We start from the raw sequence: 24,805 nt of genomic DNA on the forward strand, positions 1-24,805 counted from the left end.
CGTACGCTTTCCCTCTCCTTCACAAGAAGCGCGACAATGTGGAGAGATGCCTCGGATTGGTCTCCTCAAACTGTCTTCCCGCGGTGAGTGGATACATCGTTTTGCGGAGACCAATGAGAGAGCGCTCCGCATTGTCGTCATTCCTGAGAAGGAGAGGGAGAGGGGAAACATAAATTGCAGGATAAATAACGGACGACGAGACGGACAAGTCTCGTTCCTTTTGTGTTGGTCTCAAGGTAACAACACCTTTCATTCCTTGAGTAGATATTTTTGCCTTTTAGTGCGCCTTTAATGACGCGTAATAATCACCTACGTTAAAACCTGTACGAGGACGCAAATCTGAGGGTATCTTATGAATTCCTTACAGATGTAACGTACCGACAGGGACGTCGGACACTGGGCATACTCATCAGGTGGGTGAAATGAACTCACCACTTCAGCGTCACTTAATTGCGATTGAAATACTTGCGCCAAGCACTAGCCTGCTGTACGGATCATTATTTGAGTGTTTCAGTATACTTCTCATCAAAATGGGACAGATAGATGGTATGAGAACAAAGGGTATTGTCTTTTCGTTTTTTTGTTGTTTTTTTTTTTCGGTGGTAGCTTCACTGGTCTGAAACGGAACATGGAACAGTTGTTCAAATCACTTTGTAGCGGCGCGACAGCGGAACAAAAAAAAAAACTATAAGCGCGGTTCATAGGACTGATTCCACCTGTTGTTCACTTGCGCTTGTTCACCTGCTGGGCCGGTTTCTCCTCGAAACAGTCCTTGAGCAACACAGGCTGTGTTGAGATCAACGCGAGAAAAGCGCTTCCAATCCTGTCCAACGGATTGGTCTGGTGGGGAAGATTCGGTGCGATAAGTGAACACGATACGCTTCTGTGGCGTTCACGGCTTATGCAGTGGATTGTGAGTGGCCAGTAAGGGTATGCGTAATAGCGCACAGACTTGTTGTGTGCTATGATAGTTTCACGTGTGAAATTTAATGACAGTGTAATCATGGAAGCAGGACGCGTACAGGTTGGGACAAAAGTTTACGGAACACGCGAGCGGCGTACTTTTTCTTCGGTGCGACACCCTAGAGGCCGCCGGAAGCGGGTGAGTTCACTGTTTCGGAAGGGTGGAAGGGTACGCTGTTTGCGGCACACCGCGGTAACTTCCACTTCCCATTCACACCCAAGTGACACAGGAACTAACACAGTGTGTCGCTAACAGCACGCCCTTCCCTCCGAAACAGTGAACTCACCCTCTTCCGGCAGCCGCTAGGGTGTCGCACCAAAGAAAGAGTACGTCGGTCGCGTGTTCCGTAAACTTTTGTCCCAACCTGTACACCTGCACGTAGAGGGCGTGGCGGGCATAAAATGAAGGAACGTAGTGAGCTCTGATGTCGATTAATTTCGAAATTTATCTATACGTGGTATCACCTAATACCCTGCTTCCCAGGCGTTAGGACTAATCTTACGAGTTCTTCGAAACACAAAATGCCTACGTATCTCTTAAAATAATACGATAAAGAAGATAACCAGTATGCACAACTATCATATGTTCAAGTCTCTTCTAGTTGCCACACGACAAAATAATAATGATATGTTATCCTTGTTCGCGTTACGACACTTGTCACAACGTGCTCGTCACTGTGACAAATGGACAATACCCAGATTTAGGACCAGCTACGGCCATCAGTCCCTGTCTTACACCCTTCCGTACGGTTTGAACAGTTTTCATACCCAGAAGATATATATCAATGACCTCTCCTCTTCTTCCTTAAGATCGTTGTTTATTTAATTTGATATTTCGGGATAGCAGCTCAATTTCTTCTTATTTTATACACAATGCCATTGTAGTATTCTGCCATGGTTGTGTTAGTTTTAAAGGTCTATTCTTATGTCAAATAGCGTTCCATATTTCGCACTACATAGCTGATTTTGTACATTTGCTACATGCCGTCGCGACGATCATGTTAAAGGGGTAATGCCCTTGATTGATGGATTGATGCCCTTGTCAAGCAGCCTTGTGTTGCTTTTTGGCTTCCCCCTGATTGTGTTTTTTCTGTGGAAGTTGCGATAAAGCATCGTTTATCGTTATCGTTATCGTTAATTAATAGAAATTAATTAGTTTTCCACCAATGTATCTGGTACAACTGATGTGGAGTTGCTGGCCTCACGCTAGTGGAGACAAAATATCCATTTTATTTTTCCTTTAAATCAGTCAATCAATCAATCAATTAACTGAAACATCAATAATATTCTTAACTCGTAGGTTTTGGGATTGAGATGACTATACAGGGCGTGGAAGGCACAAACATTAGAACTCAAGTAGTTTATTTAATGTTCTGGACGTTTCTTCCCATCCATTTCTTCCAAGGTAGGAACTCAAACGTGCATACGACCAAGTATAGACCAAACGCCGCCTCCAATAAAGTCGGCGGCTGTTCTAACTTAATTTGTAATGAATTTTACTGAGAATTTTATTTGCGATGCATTTATGTGCTCTCGGAACACCAAACAACACATATATACAATGAAAAACCTACGTTCGAAACCCAGCAATTCTTCTTTTCATCCCTGAATACAAATTGGTCGTTACTGCTAGTTAAGCAAGAATATCTAATTACGTTTGACGCCAATTTACCTCGAGGTACAGGGTGATATTGCAACTATCTTTCATCTGACGCGATCGACTGCAAAACTGTAATGCCTAAAGAATAAATTACTACCAACACGAGCTGCGATGCCGATGAAGGCGCTTTCCATTAACGACACCAGTGCAACCTCGTTCCTCGTTCTTCTTTGTTTGTTTGTTTGTTTGTTATCATTAAACATATCCCCCCCCCCCCCTCAACAGGAAAGCCCAGATCATGGCTATGGACATCGAACGCCTATGACAGGCGACTAGACACCTTAGAGGGGCTAGCAGGTTTTACCAGTTGGCACACATGCTAGGTTTTCGAATGGGAGTAATTGAGAGTAAGTGACATATCGCTGTTTTTCCGTTGCATTATATCTTAACATGCCTATCTTTGTGTCTGTTGAGGTTCTGTCTGAGTCAGTGTAAATAACTCCGAAAAATATTCAGATATGCTAAACTCGGCACCGCAAAACATTAACGCCGAAGTCGTTCGGTCGGACTAAAAAAAACAAAAAAAAGAACGAAAAAGCGCACAGTTTATTTCTTTCACTTAGTACAATTCACGTGAGTGTAAACAACGTAAACGACCCGGCGTTCATTTCAAAATATACGAAAGTTAGCACTACTAATTTGCATTAACCTGTGTATAGCGGATGTACTAAATTTCGATTTTTCGTTTTCAGACTCCGCCAGCGGTACCTCCGTAATACACTAAACAGGCTTTTCGTACAACGTACTTAGCTGTACCGGGTATAAGTACAGCCGCAGCATACTCATTAAAGCAAAGGTCGGTGTCTCCTAACGTTCTCCTTATGGGCATATAGTCTCAGTAGAATCTATTTGGTGAAAGCGAAGTTGGTTGCCTGTTTGAAATGCCTAATGCAGCTGACGAGAACCCACGTATAGCTCCTCGAGGGAATAAAAGGACTATGCGAACGGCGTATCACATAATGAGGTTTCCGGTGCAACTTTTGAATCTCCCGACTTTATTGGTTCGAATGCATTCAGTGAGGCGGAAGGCACGGAAAAGAGGTACTGTACTCCATGCACCGGTATAATGCTATATGAAGGAATGCATTTTAGTTCGAGCATTGCCCGCGTAGCTTTTGTTACTAGGTATAAAAATATGTAATAACAAGAATTTTTGCGCATGACGTCGACAGAGATTTGTCAGACGTCCCCAAGTTGTTGGCGTATAGGCGCTGGGTTGAAACGTCATAAATTTTTTTTTCTGATTTCAACCGATTTTTCGTACCTGTTTACGCTCAAACAAGGGCTTTCACATAAGGTGTAAATCTTGCCATAAACTACTCCCAATTTGATTTTTTAGCCTCGTTTTGTTCTCTTGAACGGCTGTGTGCGTTGCATCACATTACTTCAACAATATGGGGCAATTTCAGAAAAGTGTAATATAATACATGCAAGACACAACAGACCGAAAGTTCAGGCATCTGGCAACACTTCTATTTACCAACACTTTTGCACTTACCCTGGTGCTCTGTAATATTGGCGGCAGGGCTGGGGCGTAGACGGCCATACTTTGATGACACAACACCTTTCCGCCCTGTTCCTGCCCGGTTGCTATAGCGAGAACACGTTTACCGCATGCTTACGTGAAAGGATTTCTAGTTCTATCGTGTTACCTATTTCAGTTTGAAAGCGCGCGTCATTAGCGAAAATGAGTTTATTCAAAGTCATTAAATGCGACATAGAAGAGTGTTGTGTAAGCTGGTTATTAACTCGGAAAGAACACTTTATTTTGTTTATGCGAACGCTTCGCATTTTTCGGCTTCTGCCTTCCTTCGGGGCAGACGAACTGTTCATTAGGTACGGCGTTGAGCTGGTGATTCCGTGCACTAGCACTATTACTTCTGGGCGCCATAGTAGCTGGCGTAATGAGAATACGTGCCTCTTGTGTAGTTTTCTTTCACACTACGTTCGAGTGTCGCCTGATCGTGGTGTTTCAAAGAGTAATGACTGGATGTCATGCGACTTGATATTCACCTGATATTCTACCGAACAAAGATGGAACGGAGACGAGTTCAATTTCTCCTCTTTTTTTTTTTCTCACAAACCAACAAAGCATCATTAAGGCTGCTTCCACTCGCAACGCGAACATCGTCATTGCAGGTAGCGATGTCGCAATTACGAATTCAAGTTAATTAGTTATTGCGAAGTAAGTAAACGTTTGTTGCGCGCGGCTATATGTCTGCTTGATGTGTCTTCTGTCTTTTTACTCTTAAATTATATTCTATTGATCCTGTTCTCTTATAGCGTTCTACCTGTTCGCTTTGATGAACATGACCCCTTCAATATAACATAACGTGCAATCGGTTTGACACCGAATGTTTTCCGCGTCCGAAAGCATGTACAGATAAATAAGAAGAATCCATACTCCCATATAGCCCCGTTAATGAAGCAGGGTCATCGTGAAATATCATAATCTCAATGTTGCATGTCCGATTCGCGGTCGAGGACGGCATATATACTAGTACGCGCGGCGCAAGTTATACCCATGTTGCCATATACGAGTTTTTTAGGCTTTACAGAATTTTTATTTCAAAATCTATGGGAGCAGCATAGATGTCGTTTTTACAGTTGAGTTCTACGGCGAGGCGGACATCCTCTCGAAGAAAGTATGCATCTAGAAGATGACTAATTACCTAAAATTCATTAATTAACTCTTTAATTGGGGAATCTCGGGCAAAAGCGAGATAGTAGAACGGGGAACAGTCCTCGTTGAAATCCATTCTATCTTTTGAAAATCAAGAAAAGAGTGCGTGAACTATCCACCGCTGAATTTCGGTGTGCAACGGAAAAAACGGAAAACGGAAATGAAACGGAAAAAGCGCGCCACAGGAGCGCATCACCCTCGCCGACGGATGCTTAGGGTCGATTCACACGATGCAACTTTTTGCTGCAACTCGGTTTCCGCTATAGTTGCACGCAACCGAAGTTGCACCAAAAAGGTCCCTTTCATACGGCGAGCAACTCGGAATGCCGTAGTTGTCACCGAGCTCGCCAGATGGCGCGAAAAACATCATTGTCATCATTTTCGTCCAATCGCACTGCGACTTCTGCTCGTTACGAGTTCAATCCGTTGCGAGATTGCTAGTTTTGCATAATTTCCACTGGTTAGTGATAATTTCATCGTCTCGCGTGCTGCCGCTGCAATAACTGACACATGGAAGTCTTTCTGATTGGTCGCGCTTGCAAGGCGGAGCCGTGTGATTGACAGGTTGCAGCTAGAGTTGCAGGAGAAATCGCTCGTGAAGCGATCGGTTCTGCAACTCCTGCAACTCGAGTTGCGCAACCACAGCTTCGCGTTCACACGGTGCAACTTGGTGGCGCAACCTGGTTGCGCGCAACTAAAGTTGCATCGTGTGAATCGACCCTTATCTGGGCCGGAAAGCGGTATACCTGGCCAGCTGAGCGGCACCTACTCCAATCATCTCCATCGCTCCAAATCGTGTGGCCCTCTGACGTGAAATGAGCGCAGTACTCCCTGCGTTCCCGGTCACCGCCGTTTCAGTTGAGGCTCATTTATATCAAAATTCGGGGATGAATATTTTAACGCACGTGCGTACGTTTCAGAATTTTTTAAACGTGGAATGGCATCCAGAGAAGATAGTCTCTCAATCTGCTATCTCGCTTTTGCCCGAAATGTCCTAATTAAAGAGTTAAGTAACGATATTTAGGCAGGGAAGGATAACGGACGTATTTTAGTTACCGTTTTCATTTTCGTTACTGCTATATTTTCGTTTCCGTTACGTTTCCGTTACTGTTTCCGGTAATGGAACGGCTGTTACGGAGCTGCGGGACGACAGCCCGTTCGGCTATGTCAGCACCCTGTTTTGCCCAAGTACTCCTTCGGTGTCACGTGTACTCACTACACAAGTAATTTTACGTCGTTGGGATGCGTACATCTTGCAAGATTATTTTTAAAAAAAGTGTAGGAACATCTCTTCAGTCAGTAGTCTGCCTTCAGTCACTCTGAGTCCAGCAACTCAAGATGGGCTTGACCTTCATTCAATGTCGCATTCATAGGCGGACGCTCTCAGGAGTAAACAATACTGCCATAGCCACGGTGAAATAAAAAAAGTGAAAGAATAATAATAAAATAAAAATCGTAGGCTTTCATCCTGGTGCTATGGTGGAGTAGTGTGCGTGGAGTCTATGTTGTGTAGGTCTCATGTGTTGATATCACAGAGTTATGAGGACTGGGACGAGTAGGTAAGCGAGGGATGCACCCTGGAGATCCAATGCTGCGCTTTGTTTCCACGCTCTCGTGTAGTATAGTTTTTAGAGCACTGCAGCGAGTGGAGTCACCAACGTACAAAAATAAAATGAAAAGTCACTTAAATGTCATCGTACAACAGTAGTAGCCGTTTCCTGAATTCAATACCGGACGATAATTTTCGTTTCGGTTTCTGTTTTCGGTAACGGAGGACCGTGGTATGCGTTTCCGTTATCGCTACCATCTCCAATTTCGGTAGTATACCTTTTCTGTTTCCATTACCATTACCTTTACTCTTCCCTGATTTTAGGTAATTAGTCAGCTTGTAGTTGCATACTTTCTTCGGGAGGATTTTCGGCTGGTCGTGGAACTCAACTGCAAAAACGACACCTCTGCTGTTCTCGTAAGGCTCTTTTAGAGTCCGACGGAGCGGGACGTAACGACGCGCAGCGCACCGCCGCGCATCGCGAGCCGTCGCCGGTGAGTTCATAGTTCGACGACACTCGGCGAAGGGCGGTGCGGCGGCAACGCGCGACTACGTCAGCCGCCGTCGGGGGAGTAGAGTGATGCTCTACATCTGGCGGTGGCCAGCGAGCTGTGGAAACGGCGTGGGGTACACCACCCCACAAGATTCACGTCGCATCCCGTGACGTAGGTTAAATAACGCGGGTGGCACTGTATACAGCTGAGATTACGGCGCCTTGATAATCCGTAAAGCACACAAACCTGCAAGGTCCATGTCAAGAATCATGCAAGACCGTCTTGCCACATGAAAGTGCCACATATATCGACACGCACAAGAAAGAAGATAAACTCCTCTTCCATTTCGCAACGAGGGCCCATTGACGGGATGGAGATATGCATGTTTTACCTGCATGAATATTTTGACTAGCTGGTCTACCATACTGAAAATTTGAAAACCCGTAGACACGAAAAGAGAGGGCTTTCCCGCACGTCTGGTGAATCCTAGTTACTTTCTTTTCTGTATCCTTCGTTGACTGACGTTGATTTTTCAAGATGCATACCATCGTCAACTGCCATCTCAAAGAGTCCAGCGCACACCTGCTATAAATGTACATTCCTAACGATTGGAGATGGTGGCATGTCACGCGCCACTATCATAGAATTGAGGACGTGCACTTGTGCAGCGAGAATGAGAGAAGCGAACTGCATCGAAACCATAGGACCAAACTATACGTTACTTCCTCGGTGCCATTCAAAGCTCAGCATCCATGAAAACAGCTGAAGGCGAAGCTCGTACTACCTTGTAGATCATCACACGGCCCACAGAGCAAAGCCTCTTTTAACACCTCATCTACGGGTACTCATACTGCTCTCCACTATCGGAATATCAATTCGTGTGATGATGCATTTCTTCGATGCCCCCTTCTATCATTCCTCCACGGAATACTGGGAAGTATTAGTGCCAAAAAAATCAGAGTGAAGTTTGAAAAAGCAGAGCAAGCAGCGCAGCATGAATCAATCGAAAAATTCTGGTTACGAGAATTATGTTCAACCTTCCGGGACGGAAATTCGTCTTCTCTACGCCTAACTTGATGGGGCGGAAGACACAGTGGAAAGTGGCTTGGGGGCGGATGAACTTTTTTTCACACGGGGTGTGGTGTATCGAAACCCTTTAGAAGGAGTCTATAGCATCATGTGCTTCTTCGTGATACATGTGCCTCTGTTTTTAGAGGCGTCAATTCGTGTTTCTTCTTTTTCTTTTTTTTTTTTTGCTTTGATGGTCCGTTGTAGCAGTTCTGCAGTATGGCTCCGAAACTAGCTATATAGTTCCTCGTGACGATGATTGTTCTCGCTACACCTAAGATACATAAACCGCGCGTTTGAATGGACGACTGGAGAGAAAGAAGAAGACAAGAGCTTTTACAACTGACTCCAGCTACTGGTGGTGGTTGGTAAAATAACAAGGGGAGGTTGAATTCGCGCAAGAATTCGCGCAAGCGAATTCTGCTACCCCCCAAAAAAAGAAAGACGGTACACCGGACTCCAGCTACTGTTTTAACTGTCACCGTTGACAGCCTGCTTACCGGTAGTAGCAGTGACGCTTGCCGATGAGAGTCCTATATTCTAAACAGGCATTGCAGGTCGATCTGGCACTCTTTGTCTTGGCTACTATGATGGGTGTTGCATGATATTAGTTGTAGTTATTACAGTATTTTTGTTGATATTCCAGTATTTACCTGTACTGTGTAGGAGAACACTATACAGTGTGTGTGTGTTTTTATTCGACACACATTTTTTTATTTAAAAAATCTATTAGAGCAAAATACACTTCGTTTTCGCAGGAGTGTTATACGTCATCCTGCTCGATAGCGTACGAAACTACTGGACGACTAATTAGCTAAAATTTATTAATTATCTTATTAATTAGATGTTTTCTGGGAAATGCGAGATAGTGGAATTGGAGCCAGTAATTATTCAAATCCATCGTCATCGTTAAACGCCCTGAGAAGCGAACGTGCCCTGAGATTCGAATTCCCGCATTTTGCTATAGGGCTGTTGCAGCAAGCAGCAAAGTTTGCACAGCGCCATTTTGGGCCTAAGCGACCACGTATCCAAACAGTAGAGAGTTTCATCAGCGGGTTCTTCGTGGAGTATCAAGCGGTGTGGCGCCAAGGAGAAAGCTACAAAACCTGTAGGAAATCCACAGAAAAAGCCGTGCATGTTGCCAAGTGCGAACAGCTCGAGACCATGTATTTGAAAGTGCCACGTCGTCTTCTAAATGACCGCGCGTTGCATACTTTGGAGCGCTGACGTTGCTGCTCACTCTCGCACCAGCTGGCCCACAGAAACAGATATGCAAATGAGACGAAACCAGAACTACGCACTTCTCTAGCGCAGAAGCGACACGACCTTGGCCTTATCTGGGCCGGAGAGTGATCTCTGGCCAACAGATTAGCGCCTACCCCAATCAGCTCAATCCCTCCAAAGCATGTGGAATATTTGTTGCTCTTTTCTGCGCTCGAGTAGTGCCTACTTCTGGTTTTGACTGATTTGCATAGCAAGATTCGGGACTTTCACTCCTTAGGGTGTTTAATAAGGACGATGGATTTGAGTAAGGACTGGCTCCAATTCTGCTACCTCTCATTTCCCTGGAAACATTTAATTAATAAGTTAATTAATTTTAATTTTAATAATTAGACGTTCAGTACTCGCGTACGCTGTCCTACAGGATGTCTTCCTTGACGTATAACCCACCTGCGAAAACGAAATTTATGCAGCTCTAATAGTTTTTTTTAATTAAAAATCTGTCCCGAATAATAAAAAAACACCCTGTATAACAACAACAACAACAACAACTGGATAATGATGATGATATGGGGTACACTCTGCATAGAGGCAACGCAAGCATACAATATTCTATGAAATTGGAGCAGTTCACTAAAAGCGCCTTTACCAAATACTGATCTGTTCCAGTGCAACGATTTGGACTTGGGCCAGCCTAATTTGCAGTCAAGGGCACTACTGATTAATTACCACTAGTTTCGGACTACCTCCTATAGTCCTGACTGACAAGGCCGACTTTTCAGTTTTCGACGAATCGTTTCAGTTTTGGTTTTGTTCGACCTCCATTAACTGTTAGCAGTTGTTGCGTAATGTCATGGTTCAAGATTTATAGGTTGAAGAGTTCAAATATTTCGTTTTGTTTTTCATTCCATTTGATTCGATATAATTTATTTTGATGTCATTCATAAGTAGTAAACATCTTATATATTAATCGCACGAATCGAATACACCACATATTTCACCTTGTCTACTTTCTGTTTGCCTACGTTTTGTTTCCGCTTTTCATGTACTTTTTTTCCCTTTCAGCAGCTAGCTTTTAATTGTATTTTGACTTGTGTCCTTGCGAACTGATACCCCCGATTAATTAATCGGGAGGAGCTTACTCTGGTCTTCTACGGGGTCTCACACACAATGTAACCCGAGCACACTAAACCGAAATAAACTTAAAAACAAAAGAAACAAACAGAGTAGCCACGTATGTTTCTGCCACCAACCAGCCCAAACCCGCCCAACAACCCCAACCAGCCCAGGCTATGAACCAACCAGCCCAAACGGTTGCTCTGCTATATGTTTCTGCACCCCGAGAAAATCATCAGTTCCATGTGGCACACTTTGTACACCACCAGGTCACAGGGGAAGTCTTGGTAGAAAATAGCGTTTTATGGCGGACACAAGCGAACAACAAAGTTCCTCGGAGGAAATAGAAAACTTTGGCTTGCTCGTATCGCAGTGGGTGTAAAAAGAAGCTAGGACGGTCAGAAGCCCTTTCATAGCATTTCGTGCACCTGTCCTCTTTATGTCCGGCTCCTTTTTTCCTCACATTTTTAGTCCCCCTCCCTAAAACGAAATCCGAAGCACTGGAAGCGATCCGAGCCTCCATCGATGGTTTTGGCAACAAATATCGAAAAACGTGAACAGGATCAAGACAGGAGTGGCAGAAGAAGGCATTATTGAGGGCCCTCCTTCAAAGAGTTTATAGCGTCATTCTGCTTTATGAAGCATGAAAGGAAATCGTAAGAGCCTTACAAAAGTGTACGCCTTGCACTTGCTTGTGGCTGGGTACTTTTGTTCTTTTCGGCGTCCTCCCCGTGTTTTCAGAGGTATAGGTAGTAGCCGCTGCGTCCTTTTGGGACGGCTTCTCTATATAACAGTGATATGCCCTCCTGGGAACGAGGCTCTAAGGTCGAGATGGAAATGGTTTTATACCTGAGACTCGTTTCTATGTTCTATATACTTTTGTTTTGTGTCCGTTCTTCGGATGCTATCATGATCGTATGGGGAGAGAGTTAAAGATTGAGTTCTACTACAAGTCGTTAGATGCGACGCGGGTTATTCGCTGCGAGATCGACCTATAGGGGCCTACACCGTCACCTTTCTAGCGTGGATAACACGCCGGCAGATGTTCGGGGCTGATGGTTCTTTTCCGTAATTTTTGTATATATTCACCGGAAGATCACTTGTGCCACGATGCTCCACCTACTGTAATCAACGCGGAAGAAACGTGTAAAAGCAGACGACGCGAGAAAGCAATCCACACTACGGTAGTTCATCATTTCTCCGCAGCGCGCCGACACCGTTCGATCTGGGGGCAATCTGGTGATCGTTGTGAGTTCGTTTGCTTTTTGTTTGTTTTATGTTCTTATTCTTCCCTCCTGTGATCCCTGCAGACTGTCCTGGTTCGTAGAAAGGTCATTTTCTTGTTGCAGGCACGGACCTTTCCATGTTCCCACTCACACAAGCGGTATCGCTGTGTTCGTACAGCACCTGCTTGTTAGTAGCGCCTCCAAGGTCGTGCTAAACTGTAAGATGCGACTTGTTCGAGTCCCTACCACCGGCTTCGCTGTCCGAGGTTGTCGATAGGTTTTCTCACGGATGTCGGCACAGTTATCCGTGAGGTCGTCCCAGGAGGTAAACGACTCCGTCGTCTGTACGTCGCTCATAGCTACCGTGACTTCGCGGCGCGGACGCGAAATTTAAAAATGTGTTCTCACCAGGGTTGCGGTGTTGCCACTCCGGGGTTGGAATGATTCCGGAATCATTTCCAGATTTATCGGAGCCCGGAATGGAATTGGAATGGAATGGCGGAAACTGTCCTGGGAATGGAATGGGAATGGAATTCGGCTCTTTTTCGCAGGCGGAAGCCTCCGTGAGGCGGGTGCCTCACGGTCAAGGGCGAAACGGGTGGTCTGGTTTTAAGAAAAAATAAAATGGAGGTTTTGGCTTCACTAGTGTGAGCCCCCGGAATCCCACATCACTTGCACCAGTTACTTTAGTGGAAAACTCCTGTAATGATGATGCCAATGAAGAGGAGGAGGAAGGGGAGGAGGAGAGGAGGATGGCGAAATAACCTGGTCTTTGTGCTTTTTCCGTGCTGGGTAATGTCAATCTCCTCTATAGCTGTATAGTTGTATAGCTGTTGTTGTATAGCTATAGTTGTATAGTACCATGTGAAATCCGTCTAGTAAATCTCTCCCACACACACATCTCCTCTATAGCACTGCTGGGCTAGCTAGTACGGTTACCGGTCCTAATTCTTTTATTGGTGGAATTAAAGGAATGGAATTGCCTAGCCATTCCAGGAGTGGGGATTGACCATACCTTTTCATTCCGAGGAATTGAAAGGAATGGAATTATCACAAACCTTCATTCCTCGGAATGGAATTGGAATGAAATGGGTGATCCCATTCCGCAACCCGGGTTCTCACATCGCGCATGTTGTCACAGTGAGTTTCAAGGTGTCCCGATTAACACGCACCAAAACTTTAAAAAGCGCGGTACGCGAATGAAAGAAGCTGAACGTCATTAGCGGTCGTGTATATTATAGTGACTAGTATTTTTCATTGCGCCTAATTAGATAATATTAATTAGCTAACTTTCGAAAAAAATTATCTATGTCGACTGTTTCTCTGGTACTTGAAAATTTTCCAATTGACACCTCAAGCCAATATCTTAAGAATTGGCCAATTAAATCTTATCGAAGTTATTATTCTTTGCCAGGCCCAGCCCTGAAGCTTATTAGCTTAGGCAGCCAGTACTGCTTGCGATTACTGTACTTAATGAAATGAAATTTATTATTATTATTATTATTTAGGCATAATTATAAAATACTGGTAACAAGGATACACGACTGCTAACAACACTCAGCTGGTTTGGTTCGTGTAGAGCCTCCAGTCTTTACTTGAAATCTTGGATCATGTTAACTGTATGTTAATTGGGGCACCCTGTGCGCCATGTGCTATTATCCGACCATGAAAGACACCAAATGAACTTCAGCTGAGGAAATCCATCGCCCATGGGTGTGTGTCCCCGTCCCCACACACTTTGAAAAGTTACCGAACAAAATAAACCATCGCATACCTTGAACGACCGCCAACCTAACTGCGTGAATCCTTCCCATACGGTGCATTCGCTAAAAGACAGAATGCTGCAGGCTGGGTAGGTGTTACTCATCCCTCCCGAACCGCGCCCACTTAAAATGGCGGGACTATAATCTTTTCAGGAAATCAACTGAGCCAGAGAGGCCTCTAATAAATAGCTTGCGCGTAGTCAGCTACACCTGCATGTCGACGGCAAGTTTTGCGTGATAGACGGTTCTATCCTATCGTCTCAAAGGATATTAATGGTTTCCACCAGCTTTGAGAGAGAGCTACACTAGTATAGTATGCGAGGCCGCCATCCGAAAAGGAGAGATTTTAGACGTGAACCTTGGGCAAAGGCACTGAAGCTGCGTGCAAAGAAGTAACGTGTCATTCGCAGGAAAGTGAGGTGCATGTATGTGCACGTAGAGGTTCTCAGAAGTTAATATGAATCTACACGGTAATGTGCTTGATAATGAGAGGGACTGAGCTTTTTATTTGCGGAAGCTTCTTGTTTTTAACGGCTAATAAAACTGTGCTCGTGGACTTCCTGGACTCCACTTCAGATTAGTTGAGTAAGAATATGGTAGCAGTATTTTATTTTATTTTGTTTTAATTTTATTTTTCTTAAAATCAACCAATCAATCAATCAATGGTAGCAGTAGAAAATATGGGCGCTGAATGCTACAAGCTTTGTATGTTTTTCTTTTCTAATGTATCTAACTAACTATCGAAATAGCTAGACGTACTTCGTTGGGTGACCTTAACTGATCTTATTTTCTTAGTAGCAAAAGAAAACTAAGCTAGTGCTAAAGTTAAACCATCCTTTACGATAGCACAAGCTAAATTATGTTAAGGACTCCGTATGCTAGATCCCGCATATGTGAGCTATGTCTCACCTTTCAGCTTCGTGGTTGACCTTCATCGCCTTACTTCTATGTGGTATGAATGTTTTTTTTTTCTTATTTGTGATAACCTCGTCAGTACTGATATATAACTCGAACTCCTCATTTACATATCTGAGCAGTGCGTGACCTTTTGTAACGCATCCTCTCACAAAAGAAAAAAAAAATAAAAGAAAAAGGGAAGAAGGGGAGAGAAAAAAAAAGGGAAGCAGGGTTTTCCACTATCTAATATGCGCCTGACATCGACTTTGAAATTATTCCGCCCCCTGAATAAGAAGACCTGAAGGAAAACAATAAACAGGACATGAAAGGAATGAAAGCAAAATGTGAAGCTACTTACTGAATCCCTCTTATGAAGCGAATTAACCCCTCGTATTATTCCGTGTCAGCTCGAAGACAGGCGCTGTCGGAAGCGTCAAGTCCCATAAAAGAAAGAGGAAGCAGACCAAAAAAGAAAGGAAAAAATAGTCATTTTTTTTAAGTGTATGAACAAAGCAAAATAAAGTGTGACAAATGTGACACCCATATCGAGAAGCCTTTATTTTCACCCGTACACACAAAAGAACATCGTTTTTTAAAACCAAAAGAGCAAGAGAGCGTTTTTAAAACCAGAAGAGCGAGAGAGATCCTTCCAACATGGGTAGTTTCGTATAGTTGCCCAAGGAAATTTATTGAACGTCTATCAACACAACTCATTGCGAATACTACTGATAGCGACGAGAAAATACACACGATACTATGTACACATCCTCTAGCAGGGTGCATGTCTGTGTAGCTTCCTGGTAACTGACAATGCGCTGCAGAACAGAATGGAAATTTGTTTTCAACGCTAGCACATGCTAAAGCTGTAGACAACAACACCTTGTCCTTCGTTATACATTTGTTTGTTCGTGCCCTAGTCTTCACCCCAAACTCAGGGATACGTTGCCCACGTCAAGTTTGTACTAGCTCGCTTGTATAATCCTTTTATACTCAACACTTTCTGCATTAAAATGGGCGGTTCTCCCTGTAACAACAAAAATTTATTTTAATGCCTCAAGTTTAACGTTAAAGGGACAGTCCGGGAAAACCGGAAGTTGATTTTTTCCAACTGCCACGGAAGCTTACATGCTGGGTGGAAAGTTTCAGCTCACAAAATGGCGTGGTTTTCGAGATATCTAACAAAAAATACTCCTCTGAAGACATCCGGTTTCGTTTTTTTTTTTTTTTTCCGGTTTCGTTTTTCTCCCTCGCATACTCCTTGCCCCAAGGATCCTCTATGTACGTCAGCCGTCACGTGAGCATGACATTCACAATGGACAAAGCGGAGCGGAGGACTGCGCCGTTGCTGGGAATGCAGAGAGGTGTTTTTGTCTATGAGTGTACTGAACAGAAGGCTACGTCGTGATACCTGTGTTTACATTGACGCTACTCTGCATTTTAGTCTACATAACGCGTGATTGCTACTCAAAAACATCATAATGGACAAATGCTAGCACGCAACAATCAACTATCGCGCAAACAGGCATGCGCAAGTCACGTGCGGCATTGCTCTTATGCACGTCACGCGAGAGCTCGCTGCGGCCTTTACTCGGGACCAACTGCGGCATAGAAAAAAGTCGATTATAAATCGTGCGATACGATTTCTTCTGAAATATTTTGCACAGTCGTTGTGAGGAGTATTAGAAATCATAAGGCGGTGTTTCCAAGACCTATGTTTTCGACCGGACTGTCACTTTAAGCACGTTATGTGTCGCTGCGGTCAATGCCTTCTTTTAATTCATAGGAATGTTGTGCGCATGATTTATTTATTGATTCACTGATTGAAAAAACAAACAAAAATAATGTGGTGCGCCTATGCGTATAGTAATAAAGCATTTTACATTGCACCACGATGTTATTTTCTTCGGCGGTCGGTGACGGCAGCATGGTGCTTAAGTTATTATTCATCTCCTCTGGTATATAGAGACAAGGCGGGTGAGTACAGCGAATACTATTTATGGAAACCGAAGACGAAATCATGGTCCTCAGAAAGAGGCAGACTTCCCAATCTTTATCTGTTTTGCGAGGAGTGTGATAAACTGCGTCCAAACCACATCGCTAACCAAACCCATGTGTCTGTTGTCGTAAGCTAGCCATCTTTTCATCAAGCTAGAAAGGAGGGGGCTCAACGTTGAATGCCGGCTTTCCTGTTTCGCGAACGTCAACACCGGTCCCTTTGAAGTCACCTTCTTCACCCTTCCCAGAGCTACACGTAAAGAGGTAATAGCAAACGATGTTAGGGGATTCTACAGGCAGGCACATGAAGAAGTGCAGTCGGCTAATACTCTTTAGAACATTCGAGCGCCACCGTCGACAGGAACGCGTTGTCGTAGATGGTAGATGGAAGACTTCAAAGGAGCTATGACGTCCGTGTGACCGTCATTCTCCGGATGCAGGGCCAAAAGTCAAAAGCCGGAGGGAACTCATGGACAGATCTGTTATTATGTTGCATCGCCGTTGAATCTAGATGACAGAATGATGACCTCGGCCTGTTTGTCCTGGGATATCAGCCGTGGCTCTCTCTCTCTCTCGCTCTCTCTACCTCCCTCTCTCTCTCTTTTTTTCGTTGACCACAAAGCAGGACCCAGAACACGCGGGACATAAACGAGCGGTGGAATAGAAACTGTTCTCCTGTCACCAAATCGAGGGACGTGTTCGTTGTATTCCTTCCAGCAGGTCTACATTGTCATACTATATAGTGGATGCGTTACCCATTCAGCTCTATGTGCCCCTGACTGTAAAGGTCTGCTGCATAGAGCTTCGAAATTACGGCACGTGCTCCTTGGACAACCATCCATCGCTGCAAAAAAAAAAGAAAAAAAAAAGACAATTCTAGGTTTCGTAGACACGAGCTTGGTCTTTATCTGATGTGGTTGCCGTGGTGATACACCACATCATCATTCCCGTGAAGAAGTGGGAAAACTAGTCGCGTGCAAGTTTCGTTTTCGTTAAAATATACCTCTCCCTGTTTGTAAACAAATGACGTCATAGTGTTCGACAGCGCCACCAATTTGGTAGAGTTGAACTACGCTCAAAGTTAGGGGCGAACAAGGCCGCCCCCGAAAGCCACGGTCTTGAGGGGATTACGATGGTCTATGAAAGGGACGTGACCTTCGGTCCTACTTTTCTTTCAATAGGAGACAGCGAACAAGTGCCCACTCGTGGAACCCAGCCCTCCCCTTCCGATGGGTTTCGGTTTCAGACTGTCTACCAACGTCATGACAGTAACGGTAAGGAGCATTTAACAGTCAAATATTAGTGAGTTTTCGTTCATCGCCCGCCATTCCCTTTGCGTACGTAAGGTATAGTGTGTTGGTTCTGCGCACTGCGCGGAGTTCTCTTTATGTTTTGCGCGTGCGCAGAACCACGAACGCTATTCGTTACGTACGCAAAGGCGTACGATAGCGTACGATGCACTAAAACTCTTTATTATTGCAGGGTTTTAGTGGTAGCGGCGACATGCGCAGACATGCTCGGCGCATGAGTGTGCGCCCGCTGTTTTCTGCGGCATGCGCAGCGACTACGCACGCAATACTAATGCTGTGTAATAACGACATGTAAGGTAGGGTGACCCACCCTTGGGCCTCCTGATCCTTCGGTACGTATAGAACCTCCAAAAGGTACGCTGGCACGAGCCAAGTTGGGCATGATACGCGAAATTCATGGTGCGATGGGGAACAGAAACGGCACGTACGACAGCACCTATAAACATGCTGTAGAACGTATTGCCACTCGTACATTTTTGGTACTTTTGCACCCTTCGCAAAAAAAAGAAAGACATCTGAAAAATAAAATAAAATGAACCTACAGATGTTTTTCTTGTTTTTGTTTTTTTGCGCGGCACAAAAAAGGTAAATGAATAGATTTTTCATTACGCTTTATCTCATAAATTATTTATTTGCATGCCGCTTCAGGCTACACTAATCCCAACGGCGAAACGCTGACGTAGAAAGCCGAACACTGTCTTCTTTTACCCGAGACACCAGAGCTCTGCTTACACAGGGCGCGTTCAATATTGACCGTATATCTTTCACGCGATCTCTGCTGTGCAAACGGTCGGCAAAATAAAAGCATAGCGACAGCTTGTGCAATAAAACTGCAGATGTGGCAATATCCTGTCCTATTAGATGTCCGCACGAGAGGCCCTATGAGATGCACTTACACTTCCGAAGCTGTTTGCATTAGCCTGATTCTCCTGAACGGCCTTTTCTGCTATTGGCCGCGTTATAGTGTCATATGTGTAGCCAAGTCCGTCTAGTGTTGGGAAAGACAGAGATAGGAACATCCGGGTCTTCTCTTGAAAGCAAATGTGGCTCTTACCGAAATGAAGTTTTCCTGTAATGTCTCGCAAGAATCCGATTAGATATATAAAAGCAAAATACGCGACAGCTTGATGTAGAGATACTGGCTTTCGTTTTAATAATTAACGATAATTTAGTTCGTACGTAACATTACAAGAAAATCTGTCAGAACCCACAGTAGTCCAGCTCTAGTTCAGTATCCGAACCACTTGACTTGGGCTGCAGTTCCCTTTGCGTAATTAAACTGCCCACGTATAACTATTACTGTCCACCCGTGATTAAAGGATGGCCAAGCGAGCTCCATGATGGTCTCCGAACGCGAGGCTTTCTTTTTTATTAAAAGTGCAAAATAATAATGTTAGCAAGCAATAGCCCGTTCAAACGCTACGTATAGCGCATACTGCAAACCATAGGGAGTTTTAGGAAATCGTCCTCCGGTTGCGATTCCGTATCGCTGTCAGTCAATCAGACATCAGCAACGTGATCTCACCCACTCTAAAGGAATCAGGCAAGTTGCTTATCGTGTTTTCGGAAACGTTATCATGAAACTTCTACGTTTTCCTAAAACTCTCTAATCTCTGTCGCCACAAACTTGTGCGCCCGTTTCTCTCTCTCTTTCTTTCTTGCTCGGATACATATAGACCTGTTTCTGTGGGCCAGGTGGTGAGAGTGAACAGCAACGTCACGCCCCAAAATATGTAACGCGTGGTAGTTTCGCAGGCGACCCGGAACTTTCAAACACATGGTCTCGAGTTGTTCGCATTTCGCAAGATGCACCGCTTTCTCTGTGGATTTCCTACAGGTTTTGTAGCTCTCCTTGACGCAGACCGCTTGAAACACCACGCAGAACCCGCTGATGAAACTCCCTACTGTTTGGATCTGTGGCCGCTTGGGCCCGAAATGACGCTGTACTAACTTTGCTGCAACAACCTATAGGCTTTGGCTTGGCTATAGGGTAGCGCGCCTGTAGGTTGGAGGAACGACTGTCACGAGACTTTAGTTGGGAGACTTTAGTCATCGGCGCTGTACACGGTGATTGAGCGGGCCCCCTGGCCGAGGCGTTCCTGCCTATATGCACGAAAATGAGGAGTTCTAGTGCACCGTGCGCATGTACCTAGTGCACCTAGTGCACCGTGCGTATGTAAGGAATAGCATGGCGGTTCTGCGTACTGCGCGTAGCTCTTTTTCTGTTTTGCGCGTGCGCAGAACCACCGACGCTATCCCTTTCGTACGCTATATCCTTTGCTTATGGAAGAAATAGCGTGGTGGGCCTGCGCACTGCGCAAAGCTCCCTTTGTTTTGCGCGAGCGCAGGACAACAAACGTTATTCCTTACGTACGCAAAGGCGATAGCGTGCGATGCACTAAAACTTTTTAGTATATCGTAAGCTGTCGCCTTTGCGTTTGTAGGGGATAGCGTTAGTGATTCTGCGCACGCACAAGACACAATTAAGAAGAGCTTTGCGCATTGCGCAGAAGCACCACCACGCTATATACCTTACGTGCGCAAAGGCGACGGCGTACGTTATACTAAAACTCACTAGTCGTAGAGGGTACGTAAAGGGCATATATCAGTATTTCAGAATGGCGCAAGAAACACGGCGGTGAACGACGCATGCGCGTGTTTCCTGTACTGTGTGGCTTCACTCGAAGGCCCTCGCGCTTTTGCTTTATTATCGATAAGGAGTGGCCAATCTTTCTTCTGGAGCTCCGCTTTATTTCGGCAGGCCCGAGCAAATGGCGCGAGAGTAATTAACACTGTTTGGATCATTACCCCATTCTTCCTCTGTTCCCTCGTGTTAAAGCATATGCCAGAATATCCGGGCTTAGTTGCGCGTGATCGGGCGGTGGCTAGTTTTGTGTCGCAAATATGTTCTTGCTTATCGCTCCGTGCGTTCTTATCGTAATGTGATACCAATGACCTGTGTCGGACTATCGCGAATGCCACCGGTGCTGCATAGACGTCTAATAGTTGCACGAGCTGCCAGAGGGCAGGGCTGTAAAGTCGTGAACGACGTTGGTTTTCGCTGTTCCGAGCCATTTACTCTCACTTCTGCCGCAAGAGGAGATTAACGCGAAAGCGAGAAGCGGGCGACCGAAGTTTTTAGTTTTGCTTTGTGTAGGCAACAGAACTTGTATTTCGATTTTATTCATGAACCTCGGTATGTTTATTTAGTTACCCGAGAGAATTGGAAAGAATCTGGACTAAAAACAGTGCAGTTATGTCCCCAACTCTCTGCAGCACTGCACTTTGGTAGCCGCATTGTGTCCAAACAATGCGTGTGTGTGTGTGGTCAAAACACGGGAAGGTTTCTGCATGGAATCATAGCAGCTGGGACATTCCAGCCGGAACCAGCCAGAGGTGCAGGGATGGGCAGTATTTAAATACATTGGAATTAAAATACTATTTAAAATATAAATACGTGTATTTATATTTTGTATTTAAATACATACTCAAAAAATGTATTTATAATTATATTGAAGTACAAATTTTCGGGTATTTATTCTTTTAAATACTTTATAAATACTCCTAAATACAGTTATATACTGACTCGTATGTTAAAGTTGCCTCGCATTTGGCCTTTCGGGAAGAAGGGTGAGTTTGGGCGCAGTTATGCCGTGTTTGCGCTAGCATGCGCATGCGACAAACCATTTTAGAGGCAAGCTTCTCACTGTTGTTGCGGACAACGGTCGCGACCACCCAATTACCTTGTTGTACGAAGCATCCTCGTCAAATTTAATACAAGCATTTGTTCATCGGCACCTGTGGAGAAGCTGTTCTCGTTTGCGAATCTGATTGTATGGCCGAACAGGAGATGCCTAAAACTTGCAGTCTTCGAGAAACTTCCAATATCACAATCGCCACAATAGTCTAACAAATAAATGCTAGTGTTCGTTGCTGATTTGTTATGATCATCGTTATTTCTGTTATTCCAGATGACATTTTCCTCATAGTATTTATGGTAGTAGTTACGGTATTTAAATACTGTATTTATATTTTGTATTTAAATGCTCACGTTGAAAAGTATTTATGGAGAGTATTTAAATACCCCTTTCAACAAAGTATTTTGTGTTTATATTTAAATACTAAAAAAATGTATTTATGCCCATCCCTGCGAGGTGTAGCTCCACCCTCTAAGATTTTGCTGAAAAAAAATTGTATGCATTCCCTTATGGGTGTGTATGTAGGATATCAACTTATTTTCTCGAGATTTTGCTTTCTTGAGCATTGGGGGCGCCTCGAACTTGGCCCAAACATGAAAAAGTGTTGTCCGTTCCGCGCGTCCTTCTGACACATACAGACGACATTTCTGCGCTTTCTTTGTCTAGAGGGGAAGGGTCCATCTAGCTTCCCAAAGAGCATATGGAACGAGAATAAATCCGGTGACGTCGTAAGAGCTCGAGAACGGAGCGATTGTTTTGGGCCAAGTTTGCGATACAAAAATGGCAAGCTACCATTTTCTCAGGAGCTATATGGAGATTCGCTTCACATAAAAATTTGAAGCTGACTTGCACTCATTGATTAACTAAGCAATCGAGAATATCGATCATTCGTAAAAAAATGACACTTTTCAGATAATATTTTCACATACCTGAGGTCGTCTAGGAAGTGAAACAAACCGTGCCATTTGTAGAACAAGTCGTCTCCTGTAACATACTGAAAATCTACAGGTGTATTTTTCCTTAAACGAGAAAAAATATTTTTTCCCTCACCATACTCCGCTGCAGCTCATTCGTTAGTTGAGGTCTTCCAGGAAGTAAAATAAATGTGCCTTTTTGGAAAACACCCTCTATCACAACATTTTGAAAGTCTACGTGTGTATTTTTTCATAAGAGAAAAAAAAGTGGTCAGCGCATTCATATCCCATCTGTAAGTTACCATTATCACCCTTTGAAGGAAATTCGCCTTCTACTGTTCTACCGCGAGTACTCACAGCCGCCTCTTCGTAGCAGCTTCGCCGTCGTTTCTATCTGACTCATGATTCATGACAATGTTACGGTACACACCATTCGCCACTTGTTTATTGAACAATGTCCGAGAAATGTACTACTTCCCTGATGGCACGTCGCAATAGAAAAAGAGAAATTACAATTGCTGCTGTTCCTGCACGCTTGCACTCTGGGTGAAAAAAAGCTTAAGGAGGGAGCATGCGTTGTGACTCAACGCCGAGGCCATACGGTTGGAGAAGAAATTGCTGAACGCGGAGCACAATGAGACATGCTTCATCCAGGGCACCAGGAGGTACTGTTACTTAGAGCCTATATCTTCTGTTCAAGCATATGCAGCAAAAACGTCTACTTCCACTGAAACAAAGACAGTGCACGTACAGCTAATTTTCTTCTTCCTTTTTTTACTTTCTGTTGTGTGAGAAGTGCGCGCGAGACCATAACTGGTTTCCAAAGACTGTTACGTCGCGTTCTGACGTGCTGTGAGTCAGTAGCTATGGTCAGCTGGCGCAGTAAAATCCACAGCAAACAGAGGAAGAAAGATGATGATGATCATACCTCACAGAGCAGATGCAAATGCGTTGACGAAGGTTTTTTCCCATTTAAGAATAAATACGCCAGCAGATTTTTAATATGTAATAGGAGATGGTCTGTTCCTGAAATGGTGTGATTTTTTCACTTCCCAGACGACTTCAGGTATGTGAAAACAATCATAAATGACGACGAATCTGTTACGAAGCAGCGACTGTGAGTGTTAAGTTGGTAGAACTTGGCAGAACAGCAGAAGGCGAAATTCGTCCGAAGGGTGATAATGGTACCTTACAGACGGGATGGCTTACTACTGGGTTTTCTCCTTCTTTCTATTTATGTGTCTATTTCTTTTTATTGATTTCGACTAACTGCTGCGAAGTGATCTGGGGTAGCCAGTCTGACTTTGTCGCGACTTAAATCCCCATTTTTTTTCTTTTTCTATCACATCAGATCACGGGATGCAAGTGCGCTGACGAATGTTGTTTTCTCGCGTAAAAACAAATACATCTGTAGGTTTTCAAAATGGTAAAGGAGAGGGTCTCTTTTCACAAAAGAGGGTCACAAAGTTATCAGTGATATCACTTTTTACTTCCTAGACGACCTCAACTAACGAATGAGCTGCAGCGGAGTATGGGGACGGCAAAAATTCTTTTTTCTCTTTTAAACAAAAATGCACCTGTAGATTTTGAATATCTTACAGGAGACGATTTGTTCTACAAGTGGCACGATTTGTTTCACTTCCGAGACGACTTCAGGTATGTGAAAACACTACCTGAAAAGTGTCATTTTTTGCGAGTTGCGGTCGCTTAGCCAAACAATGAATATAGATCAGCGTTATATTTTTACGTGAGGCTAATCTGCATACAACAGTTTATGAGCATAAATAATCTCGGGATCCTGCGAGAATGGTAACTTGCTGAAAATTAATCGTAAAGTTGACCCGAAACGCGCTCCGTTCTTAAACTCACCACGTCACCAGATTCCTTCTCGTTCCATATGGACTTCGGTAAGTTGGATCGACCCTTCCCCTCTAACACCAGGCAAAGACAGCGTAGAAATGTCGTCTGTATGTTCTGTCAGAAGGACGCGTGGAACGGACAACACTTTTTCATGTTTGGGCCAAGTTCGAGGCGCCCCCAATGCTCAAGAAAACAAAACTTGAGAAAAAAAGTTTATATCCTACATACACACCCCTAAAGGAATGCACACATTTTTTTTCAGCAAAATCTAAGCGGGTCGAGCTACATCTCTGACTGGTTTTAGCTGGAATGGCCCAGCTACAAATCCGATGCAATCATACCAATCAAACCAACTGAAATTGTACTTTTTTTCACATTCAAACTCAAA

General features: G+C 44.2%; 1 long non-coding RNA gene across 2 annotated transcripts in view; it reads left to right on the forward strand.

Annotated features, from left to right (window-relative positions):
- The first annotated feature begins 366 nt into the window (after positions 1–366).
- LOC135396169 (uncharacterized) overlaps positions 367–24,805 on the forward strand; it is a 56,874-nt gene continuing 32,435 nt past the window's right edge. Inside the window, exons 1-3 of one of the 2 annotated variants that reach the window (XR_010423339.1) lie at positions 367–413; positions 3,316–3,419; positions 17,817–17,909. This is a non-coding gene — a long non-coding RNA (uncharacterized LOC135396169). Of the gene's footprint in view, positions 414–2,862; positions 2,971–3,315; positions 3,420–17,816; positions 17,910–24,805 lie in introns of those variants that run through there. The other variant, XR_010423338.1, reaches the window with a different exon arrangement.

The sequence above is a fragment of the Ornithodoros turicata genome, chromosome 5 (genome assembly GCF_037126465.1).
Source record: "Ornithodoros turicata isolate Travis chromosome 5, ASM3712646v1, whole genome shotgun sequence".
Lineage (NCBI taxonomy): Eukaryota > Metazoa > Arthropoda > Arachnida > Ixodida > Argasidae > Ornithodoros > Ornithodoros turicata.